Source organism: Lepisosteus platostomus, unplaced genomic scaffold, assembly GCF_059453375.1.
Source record: "Lepisosteus platostomus isolate fLepPlt1 unplaced genomic scaffold, fLepPlt1.hap1 Scaffold_47_H1, whole genome shotgun sequence".
In the NCBI taxonomy this organism is placed as follows: domain Eukaryota; kingdom Metazoa; phylum Chordata; class Actinopteri; order Semionotiformes; family Lepisosteidae; genus Lepisosteus; species Lepisosteus platostomus.
Window position 1 is genome coordinate 197,278 of NW_028291667.1, and position 12,274 is coordinate 209,551.

General features: G+C 47.1%; 2 non-coding genes across 2 annotated transcripts; one reads left to right on the forward strand and one right to left on the reverse strand.

The window, feature by feature from the left end:
• Positions 1-1,646: 1,646 nt before the first annotated feature.
• Positions 1,647-1,728, forward strand: trnas-gcu (transfer RNA serine (anticodon GCU)). The gene has a single exon. It is a non-coding gene; the product is annotated as a tRNA-Ser (tRNA).
• A 5,587-nt stretch (positions 1,729-7,315) lies between these two features.
• On the reverse strand, positions 7,316-7,386 carry trnag-gcc (transfer RNA glycine (anticodon GCC)). The gene has a single exon. It is a non-coding gene; the product is annotated as a tRNA-Gly (tRNA).
• Positions 7,387-12,274: the final 4,888 nt, after the last annotated feature.

Here is a 12,274-nt window from a genome sequence, read left to right on the forward strand (position 1 = left end):
AGAACGAGGGGGTAGTATCCCGCTACAAGGAGAAACTATCACAGTGGCTGTCCTTGCAGTGTCTGTACGGGTCAGTAGGAGAGTGGTGGGAGGAGGTGAAGATGAGGACAAAGGCCTTTTTCATGGCTGAGGGAAGGAAGGCTGCTGCCAGACGGAGAGGAGTGCTAGCCAGGAAACAGAGGCAGCTGCAGCGTCTCTACACGATGCTGCACAGTGGCTTCGATGTGCTCGAGGATATCACCCTTTTAAAAAAGGACATCCGGAGCATAGCCAAGAAAGTAGTCGAGGAGTGCTGTTAAGAAGCAGAGTGCAGTTCTTGGAAGAAAATAAGAAGTGTACTCGCTTCTTTTTCAGGAAAGTGGTAGGCTCCAAGTCTGTCATGGAAAGTGTAGTTGATGAGGAGGGACGAGAGAGAACAGAGCTGAGTGCTATCCTCTCCTGCACCGAGGCCTTCTACTCAAGACTGTACAGCTCTACAGAGGTAAAGGATGAAGAAATTCATTTTTTTACCTCAAAGCTAGAAAACGTTTTGAGTGAAGAAGATAGGGAAGTACTTAAGAGGGATTTGACAGTAGAAGAGCTGAGACAGGCTATGGAGAGCTTACAGAAGGGGAAAACTCCGGGTGCTGACGGGCTCCCTAAAGAATTTTATTGCACCTTTTGGGATCTGCTTCAGGATCCGCTACTGCTCCTATTCGAGGAAAGCTATAAGACAGAATTGCTGCCTGACTCCTTAAGAGAAGGCACTATCTCTCTCTTGTTTAAGAAAGGAGCAAAGAATGACATAAAGAACTGGAGACCCCTCAGCCTGTTAGGCGTGGACACTAAGATCCTGTCCAAAGCCCTTTTCCTGCGCCTACAAAATGTAGTGGCCTCACTGGTAGGGAAAGAACAGACTTGTGGGATAGTAGGACGCCTGATGAGCGACAACCTGGCCTTGTTGAGGGATGTCTGTCTGTACTCAGAGGATCGCTCCCTCCCTCTGTGCGTTTTAGGTGTAGACCTAGAAAAGGCCTTTGACCGCCTAAACCGGCAGTACTTAACATCGGTACTTGAGCACATGAATTTTGGCCCCATCATGAGAAAGTGGATTAACCTGCTGTACACAGGTAGCAACAGCAGAGTAATGGTTAATGGCAATAGATCACACCCCTTTGAAGTCTGTTCAGTAGTGAGGCAGGGCTGCCCATTATCCCTTTTGTTATTCGTTTTGGCTACGGAGCCCTTAGCCTGTGCCTTGCGCCAGGATCAGGCCATTAATGGGATACCAGTGCCTGGAAGTGGGGGAGGAGAGGTAAAGACATCTCTATACATGGATGACGTCACCCTGCTCCTCTCTGACAGTACCTCAATTAGCAGAGCTCTGCAGTGTTGTGAGCATTTCTCTTTGGCTTCCTCTGCAAAAATTAACAAATCTAAGAATGAGATTTTTTATCAGAACTGGAGGGAGCCAAAAGAAGGACATGATCTCATGCTGCAAGAGAAGAGAATTAAGGTCCTGGAGAATTAATTGCTGGCTTGGCATCTCCCAAGGAAAATGTTGAAATCGCACGTGGAACAGGAAAATGACCCTCGAGTACGAGGGAAAAAAAAGAAAAAGATCATCTGGAGCGCGCCAACCCATGTCCGGACAGCCCAGATCCCTCGACGAGGTGGCCGAGTGGTTAAGGCGATGGACTGCTAATCCGTTGTGCTCTGCACGCATGGGTTCGAATCCCATCCTCGTCGCGCTCCATGTCTGACACGTGTGCCCGTTCGGCGTTGGCCCTCCTGTCATTTGCTCCGGTTCTAGAGCCGTGCATTTTCTAGCGGTGGCTGAACATGGTATAGTAGGCTAACGTCGGTATCGAGCAGTAACAGTAACGGTATTTACGTGCCGCTGCTGCCAAGTGGCTCTGGGTTGAGACCGCGTTTTCACTTACTTGCAACGCAAACGGAGAAAGCGATTTTTGACAGTCTCTCGAGAGACTGCGCTAGGTGTTTAGGGATAGACTTGTCAGTTCCCCCTGGGATGGTGGCCTCTCAAATAGTTTGTGATTCCTCTAGACGTTTATACAGTAGAAGCCTGCTTCGTGGCTTAAATCCAAGCTAAGGAAACGAGTTAGAGGTTTGATGCAGAACTGCGAATTCAATTAAGGGGAACACTACAGTACATTGCACTGTATGTGTGAGGAAAGCTGCCCCCTTCAGTCCCTTGTCGACCGAACAGAGGACTGTAAAGGATACCGCCAAGAAACTTAAGGATGCTGGTTGGAATCCAGCTCCAAAGAAGCCCCTTTGGGTGTTATGTCATCAAAAAGTAAGAACAGCGAATCTCCCTTTGATCAAAAGCGCAACAGAGCTGTTTTCCGTGGAGCAGGTTTCAGACCCGTAGACCTGTTTTCCCAAACGCGAATCTCCTGTTTTAGAAGTGCTTTGGGCGGTGTAGCGGCGAGGCTTATTAATAAGAAAGAATTAAGTGTTTCTGAGCTTTCCCAAATTAGGCCTCATCTCTCTGTTCATCTCTGTGGTGCAGCCACAGAGAAACTATTCATGCAGGCTGATTTAAGGTTTCCCTTGATAAGGGACAGCTCCCAAAGGGGGATGCACTTAGCTAAGCCTGGCTATCATGATCAATGGTCATCCATTGGCGCCTATCTGTCTAGGGAGTGCCAGATGGACATCTGGACTGCATTCCTAAGTGTCAGGAGTAAGTGACTCATATCTCACCTTGATCAACCAATCAGGGACTGGTAGGGCCGAGTAACCCACGTGGGACTCTGATGCCCATGGAACTTTCAGCCAATCAACGAGCTGAAGTTCCTCCAGGTAAAAACAGGCAACACAGAGAGCCTGAGAGATTCAGTGGGAATTCAGTAGAGATTTCTGTGGAGTTTTCTAAAGGGAATTCAAAGGAGAATTCCAGGGCAGGACAGCCCAGGAGCAGAAGGCTCCCAAGGGCAGGACATTCTCACAGCGCGCCTCCTGACCATCCTGAGACTCAGCCCGGACAACCACGGAACGGCCAGTGTGTCCGAGTGCCAGAACTTTCCTTTGTTCTAAGAGTCTAAAGCGGAGGTTGCCAGAGAGTAACCAGAGGATCCACCCGAGGTTAGCACCAGCAGCAGGCCTCGTGAACAGGTCGGAACTGTGGACAGTTGAATCACTATTCAGAACTAGCTCTTCATCAGGAACGAACCGGTCTTCTTCTTGACTTGCTGGGACCCACAGTCATCTTTTCTCCTGTGCACAAACTTTGCTAGTTAAAGCCAACACTAACTAGCCGGTCAGTGAGCATCAGCAGCGCACCGTCGCAACCCGCACAGCACAGCCTGGCACCTAGACAGAGAGCACGGATTGGACAGCAACAAGCCTGCAACTGTTTCTTTGTGCCCGCAGGAGATCTGAATCCCCAGAGATTGGATGAGTATTCAACTTCACTGCATTACTGCTCGCGAATTCAATTGTTATCCCAACCAGTTGATATCAATTCAATTCCTAAGAGTTATGTACTTGTTTTCAGTATCTAATGTAGAAGTTATTACCAGGTTCATTTATGAAATGGTCTAAATGAATGATATACTGAATGTATGTCCTCTTGATATGTGTAACACTTTGTAACTGACTGAATATATACCTTTTGTATTCTGATAACCCTCTCGATAAGATCTGTTCGTTTTACATGCATATTCTATGTATTGTAACGCCCTCGCCTGGTGGTGAGGAGGAAGCGCCCCTAGGCGCTCGTAGTACCGCTGGGCATGCTGGGAGTGGTAGCCGGAGTGCGGTCTACGCGAGAGAAGCTCGCCCCACACCCAAAGTCCGTCAAGGCCCCCTGCGCCCTGTGGGAGGCCTTGGAGGTAAAGGACGGGGTGCTGCGCTGGGGGTGGCGGGTACCCTCCAGTGGCGAGGTACGGTGGCAGCTGATGGTGCCTTGGTCGCTCCGCGGGGCGGTGCTCCGAGCAGTGCATGGCCAGCCGGGCGTGGGGCACTTTGGCAGTAAAAAAACCCTGTAGCGCCTCCGAGGCCATTTTTATTGGGGTCTTTGCCACCGGGACGTGGAGTGGTACTGCCGAACGTATGCAGTGTGCGTGGCGCAGAAGGGTCCCCCCGAGCGCTCTCGGGCCCCCCTCCAACAACACCAGGTGGGGGCTCCTATGGAGCGGGTGGGGGTGGACGTTTTGGGCCCGTTTCTGCGCACCGAGGCCGGGAACCTCTACGTCTTGGTGGCCATGGATTATTTTATGAAGTGGCCGGAGGCCTACGCCCTCCCGGACCAGAGTGCCCCCACGGTGGCCGATGCACTGCTGGAGGGGATGTTTGCCAGGCTGGGGGTGCCGGAGGAGTTACATAGTGACTAGGGGTGTAACTTCGAGTCCCAGGTCTTTGCCAGAGTGTGCCAGCGCCTGGGGATCACTAAGACGCGGACCACACCTCTGCATCCCCAGAGCAACGGGTTGGTGGCGCGGTTTAATCGTACGCTCACCACCCAGCTGGCCACCCTGGTGTCCCGGCACCAACGGGACTGGGACCGCCACCTCCCCCTTGCACTCTGGGCGTATAGGACCGTGGTCCAGGAATCCACCGGGTGCACCCCAGCCTCACTCATGCTGGGCCGGGAAATGTGAACCCCGGTGGACCTGGTCTTCGGCCCGTCGCCCGGAGACGGGTCGGCACCGCTGGCTGGACCGGACTACGAATGGGACCTGCGGCAGCGGATGCAGCAGGTGCACAGCTTTGCACGGACCCACCTGACACAGGCGGGGGTCCGGCAGAAGCGGCACTACGACCTGCGCTGCAGGGGGCCTGCCTTCCAGCCCGGGGACTCGGTTTGGGTGTACAACCCGCGCCGCCGCAAATGCCTCAGCCCTAAGCTGGCGCCGTCGTGGGAGGGGCCCGCTGAGGTACTCTGGGTGGTGGGCGAGGTCTGCTACCGTGTCCGGTTGCGAACACGGGGGAGAGTGGTGGTCCTGCACCAAGACCGGCTGGCCCCCTACCAGGCCCGGGAGGAGGAGCCGTGTGGGGAGGCTCTAGAGGACCAGCCGGGGCTGGAGCCGGCCGATAGTGGGGCGTCTGTGGGTCGCCAGCCGTCACCGTGGCCAACGGCTTCTCACGCAGGGTTCCACAGCAGTTAGCCGAGTACGAGTACAGCCTGAGGGGGGTGTTCGACGTCGGCGAGACGCCAGACGCTTCAGGTTTTTAAGGAGTAAGAGTGCAGGGGGTCTAAACCTGCGATCCAGTGTGTTGAAGTATTTCACAACACTACCCCTAGCACATCTGGAAATAAATCCTCATAATGATTATTGCCCTGGGCATGTACCAAAAAATCACTGAGCATATATATATATATCACTGTGTTGAAGCTAGAGACACAGAATAAGTGCAAACACATACAGTGTTCCTGCACCTTTGACCTCATCCAGAATGTATCGTTTTTTGAAAGGGATTGCTGTCAGAATGCACAACTGAATCCCAAACAGAATCTCTAGTCAAATATGATCATTTGTGAAACAGGCAAATGAGTCTCTCAGGTGCCCATTGCTCATTTTCAGACACAATTATGCAATACTTTCACCATGCGTTGAGCAATAGGGATTAAAGATACCAGAGGTAAGGTTAAAAGTGATTCTGAGGTGCAACACATCAGTGATACAGCTAGGCATCTGAAATGCGGGGTTTGAGAGCCCTTCAGGGAACACCGTACCCTAAAGGTACCAAAAGTCCACTAGTATAAGCATTAAGCCACTGTCACCCCTGTTACAATGTGATTGCTACATATCTTCATTTCTTTGGTTTTTAAGGAGTAAGAGTGCAGGGGGTCTAAATCTGCGATCCAGTGTGTTGAAGTATTTCACAACACTACCTGTAGCCCGTCTGGAAATAAATCCTCATTCTGATTATTGACCTGGGCATGTACCAATAAATCACTGAGCATATATATATATATATCACTGTGTTGAAGCTAGAGACCTTTATGTAATATTATGATGCTAAAATGTCATTTTCACATATATTAATGTAATAAATGATTGCTTATGCTTTATAAACAAATCTAATTAAAATAAAAGCTTACGTTTTGTATTTAACTTGTACCATAGAACATGATTTGCTTTGTATTTCAAGCCCACAAAGTGTCCAACTGACGCACTACATGATATAAGGAAGATTATCACATGCATATCGGTATTATCTTTCTTATGAAAATGCATTCCTTTCATTACCTTTTACTTTTTAAAATGAACTCAAATTGTGTATAATGTAATAATTTAAGTAGAATAGATTCTAATAATATAATGATCCAGTGTGTTGCACTACTTCACTGCTTCACTGCTCTATGCCGTCTGGAAATAAATCCTCAGACTGCTTACTGCCCTGGGCATGTACCAATAAATTACAGGAGCACATCTATATATCACTGCGATGAAGCAGGAGACACACAATCACTGCAAACACATCCTAAATACAGTGTTCCAGCACCTTTGACCTCATCCAGTACGTATCATTTCTTGAAAGGGATTGCTGTCCGAATGCACATCTGAATCCCAAACAGAATCTCTAGTAAAATACGATCATTTGTGAAACAGGTAAATGACGGTCTCAGGGGCCCATTCCTCATTCTCAAGACACATCTATGCAGTACGTACACCATGCATTGAGCAATAGGGATTAAAGACACCACAGGTAAGGTTAGAAGTCATTCTGACTATATTCTAAAATATTGGACTCATATTCTTATGATGGCAGTCACTTATGATAGTGACAGAGACGCTGTGTTGTAAAAGGGCGCTGTCTTTTGGATGAGATGTAAAACAGAGGTCACAGCAAGCTGAAAAACACGTTTTGAAAAGTGTGCTTTTCCTGCCCCAGAAGTTAAATGGGGGTGACCAAAGTTGCCCAAACGTGTTTATTTCTGCTGAAAAACCCGTTTTGACAGCTTCTGCACAGTGGGGTTAAGGGCTGACTCAGTGGGCTCTAATGAGCCAGGCAGCTACATTGGGATTCCAAGGTTTGAAAAAATACGTTTATTTCGAGCTGAAAAACAAGTTTTGAAAAGTGTGCTTTTCCTGCCCCAGAAGTTAAATGGGGGTGACCAAAGTTGCCAAAATATGTTTATTTCTCTGTCACTATGCTGGGGAATTGGGACCCGCACAGACCTCAGGGTGAATGCCCCCCCGCCGGCACCATTAACACCGCTTCCAGCTGGAAGCTTTGTTTTTCCCTGTAGCTCACCCTCATCCGGGTACTGACCTGGCTCACACCTGCTTAGCTTCAGTGGGTTTTCAGTTGCAAGTTGCAAGGGGATGCAAGTGATGGAGCCGCTCGCTGCAAAAGCTACTGCATTGGCCGGGAATCGAACCCGAGCCTCCCGCGTGGCAGGCGAGAATTCTACCACTAAATCACCAATGCTCAGTGCCTGGACCTTCAAAAAAGACGCTTTTTTGGTGCTCTGTGCAAAACGCGTCGACATCTGCTTCCAGCTGCAAAATGCCATTTGCAGACGCTGAAGAATTTATTTCCAAGGCAGCGGGTACAAGCGATTTGGCGTTTTAAAACCACCAGGAACAGCAAAGAGGTGCGCTTCTTTGCTTGCGCCAGAACACAACGACAGGAGGTGGACAACGTAGTCGGCAGGATTCGAACCTGCGCGGGGAGACCCCAATAGATTTCTAGTCCATCGCCTTAAGCACTCGGCCACGACTACAGCAAACCCCGCCGCCGCTGCGTTCTTGCTACAATCTTACCTGGATCGCGAGGCGCCGGCGGAAGCCTATTTCAAAGTCGTTCTCCGTTTCAAAAAAACATTTCCAAAATACAAGCCTTGCAGACAGACACGCCTCAGAGGACTTAAGGGTGGCTTCATGTCGGAATGATAAAGTCTCCCCGTCCGGACATGAAAATGCAACTTTGTTACACACAAAAAAAGACTTTCAGAGGCTTCCCGGATGTTTCCACCAGATTAAAATATTCACCGACGCAATGTCCATTCTGGAAGTCTGGTTGAAGCGGTTGAAGCGGTTTAGTCGGGATTTGTTCACCGTCCGTGTAGAGAGCCAGAAAGTTAATGTTGTAGTGTTTAAATTTGAAGGGGTTTTGTGTAAAACTGCCGCTGAATGCCGCTTTGTCCACAAACCCCAAAATTACCACTTTGGGTAACTGTCCGAGAAAGAGGTTTTCTTGGTTACACACATGGCTCCCTGCAGGCAGGCTGAAGACTTTCATCTGTACGCGGTCTATGGGGTATTTAGGTATTTAGTGGTGCGACCGTCAGGAGTGCTTCGGCGTTCACAAACAAAGATGCAGAGAGTACGCTCAGTTTGTGTTCTCCGATGTTGTTCATTAAGCAGAAAGCATCTCTGTTGCGCGTGAGTTTTATTTTCAGGTCTACGCCATTCAGTAGTCCCAGTGGGCAAAAGACGTATAATATACGTCTATTAAACGCATACCTTAGACGTCTAAATGTGGTCTACAATTCGTCTAGAATGAAATTCTAATATACGTCTAAAGTTATACGTCAATTATACGTCTATGTTTAGACGTTCATTATACATAAATGGTTGGAGTTCTATTATACGGATAAATTTAGAGGACTATTATACATATATGGTTGGAGTTCCGGATAACTTTAGAGGTCTATTATACGGATAACTTTAGAGGACTATTATACGTATATGGTTAGAGGTCTATTATACGTATACCTTTAGAGGTCTATTATACGTATAACTTTAGAGGTCTATTATACGTATATGGGTAGAGGTCTGTTATACGGATAACATTAAAGGTCTATTATACGTATATGGGTAGAGGTCTATTATACATCAAAGATAGATTTTATAGGCGTAGAAACAAGTAAACCAAGCCAATGATTAGGTTTAGAAATGTATTCTGAAAATACACATTCACACCTGAAACATATGTATTTCAAATTATACATTGTATACAATCAATCAACAATCAACATATGGGCAATAATCATAAAAAACACAACTAGTCTTAAACTTCAGCTACAAATTCTGGTAACATGGCAATATACAGTATAGTAATGACAAACACAAAACTAATTACATTAACACACTAACTCAAAACCACATTTTGATTCAAATATACATTTTAAAATGTACAACTTCTATATTTCCAAGAAAAAAAAATATTACAATGGAAGTTAAGACGATTTTTGTCCACTATTTGCAAACCCTGTCTAATTGTCCTAACAGTTAGAACCAAAAACCTATTATTTTCAGTGTCCAGATCTCCTGGCCCCCTGTCTTTCATATGCATTCTTCAAGTAACACATTGCATGCTCCTTTATTTCTTTTTCTGTTGATGTAGGGTGGGACTTCAGCACCGCAGCTAGGAGAAAATTGTATAATATTACTTCCCAAATAAATGATGATTATCTTCTTTAGTATAATCTAAAAAGTGAACGGTTTACTAAGCTCAAAACTGAAATAAATGTATAAAATTTGGCTTGCATCATAGCAGTTGAGCAATAAAGTCTGTCCTAATTAAAGAGTACCCAAAGTTTGAAAGTACAACATAGAATAAGAATAGAGAAACGGCAAAACAATTTTGTGTCATCTTCCCCATTCACACTATTTTATGTGCCATTTTTTGCTTATTCACGTACTATTTTAATCAAAATAATATTAAGAAAGATCTGTATGTATTCAGATAGTATTATTATTGTTCATACTTACTCGTCAAAAGAGGATTGCTGAGATATTTGCGGATATACTTCTACGTTTGAAAAACGTGTCCAAAATTGTGACCAACGAATACTAGCAATGCATTGTGGTATATATGCGGAAAATATGCTGGGTTCGATATTTTCTCAACGTATGCGTTTATTAATGTTGTCGATATTATGGTTGAAATATAACATTGATAATACATCGCGGCTATGTGCCCCCTGCTATGAGCTGATGTGCAATTTTAACGCATGTAGTTAGTAAGGATCGGTCACTGTTGTATGGTATTATATATAATGACATTATGGAATAGGATGGGGACAGGCCTGGCATCACGGGGGGAGGGGGGAATGTTGCCCCTTCAGTTTTGGGCAAAAAGATTTACCTAACTTAATTTGCGCCCTAAAAAATAGTTGTACTTTGTCAATGGTCAGACAACACTAAATGACACGAACAGTCACTCAGTCTGTTTGATGGGCAGGAGGGCTATCCGTCCAGGAGCTGCACATATCAGTGTCGTTATTGAGTGTCAACATTACGATCCTGTTTGCTCAGGTGGACCGATTCCTTGCAGTAGTTTATCATTATACTTAAAATCGTTATATAACTAGGACTAGTTATAGCAGTCTGTGCTTTCTGTTGGTTTTACAACATTTTTTCTTAACGATTCAGAACGTCCATGTAGCTGCAAAAATGAACGCTTATGGTACTTTTCGCTCCAGGCAATACTCTCCAGTGAGAGTGACGAAAAATGTGAAACTGAACTTCATCGCAAATACCAGATTGCTAGTCGATATCTTCTATCATAAAGCACTAATTAATGGCATAGCTGCGAGATTTCATTTGGGTAGCTGCACCGTACAGCTCCGTTTCAACCGAAATATCACCCCCGCTCAGAATATCAGACGCCCCCCTACAGATTTTTCCCCGGGCACCGCGCACTGATGGGGGACGGGGTTTCCAGGAAATGGTATCAACTTTTCTCAAGAAAATAAAAATAGAAACTCTATAGGCACTCAAACATTTTACTGTTTTTTTTTTCAGGCAGGTGGCAAGACCCCTCCACAAAACCCTTGTATGCCAAGCTGTGGGCATTGATTCGTCGAATATACGTATATTCACGCCGAAAATACGGCTATACGTATATATACGTCGCCTCGACGTATAATCAACGTCGAATTGCAACCGTAAAATCGACGACATTAATAAATGCATATATAACGTCGAAAACACATCTAACACTAGGAGTATACGGCACTCTGCACAGTGTACGAAGAAAATTATTTTCGCAGTAATTAATTTACACGTGTATAATAAATATAGTAAATATAATTAATTACTGCGAAAATAATTTACTTCGTACACTGTGCAGAGTGCTGTATACTCCTAGTGTTAGATGTGTTTTCGACGTTATATATGCGTTTATTAATGTTTATTTCACAGTGTCGTGCACCTTTTCATTGCTCTCGCTTTCAGAGCCTCCGCACGGCACACGACTCGACATCAGGAAGCACATTGAAGTGAAAGCAGGGAGCGCTGCGACATGCACTGTGCAGATCCCGCCACACTAAGAGGTATATAAGCGTCAAAGGCAAGTCATTCCGAGTTGGTCGTTTGTGTTTTCCGTTCAGACGCGAAATGCTGAAATGATCTCTCGGCTCCTCGGTTGTCATTTCTGCTCCGTAAAGTAATCACAGCACGAGTCGGCTTCCAGCACGGTGGGTCGGGACACAATGCCGGGGGTCGGAGAGCGATGTCTTCCTCGTTAGTACAGGACCTGTCACCTGTCCCCACCTGTCACGCGGGAGACCGGGGTACATCAGGACGCGCATTGAAGTGAAAGCAGGATGCGCTGCGACATGCACTGTGCAGATCCCGCCACACTAAGAGGTGAGTGGGTCTGTTCGATCACAGCACTAGGCGAATCCCCAATCCCCTTTTGTGCGTGGCGACAGAAGAAGTCTGGTCTGTTTCCGCCCAGTTTCGATCCGGGGATCTTTCGCGTGTTAGGCAAACGTGATAGCCGCTACACCACGGAAACCTGCAGGGACTGCTGCTGCTTGCGTTTCGGGCTGAGAAAGGGACGCGTCACTTTAGGCAGGGGGCGCTGGAGAGAGGAACAAAGGGCGCGATGAAACAAAACACCGAAACCCGGGATCTTTAGATCTTCAGTCTAACGCTCTCCCAGCTGAGCTATTTCGGCGGTGCACAGAGCCCACAGCCACCTGCTCCAGCCTTCCTGTGTTGCGGCATGAGCGCACCAAGAGTAGCGGGAGAGTGTTGCAGGAACGTCACTCAGAAGGAAAGCCACCCAGGTGCGTCCTCTGAGCTCTGTCCAGCGCATCTTCCTCGCATGGACTCCTGCCTGCGACGGGCAGGAAACAATTAGCAAGAACAGAACAACACCCCATGGGTGTCTCATGACCACACCTTAGGTTGTGACACGTGCAGGTGTGAGGGGTTGCCGGGCTACTTTGGAGCAGAGCTTGGGCGGAGGGAGGGCGGGAAAGCAGACAAAGAGGTGACACCTCAAGGTCTGCACGATCACAGCTCTCCGCCGCCCCAGGCTTCCGCTCGATAAGCTGCTGGACACACCCGCCCCTCCTCAC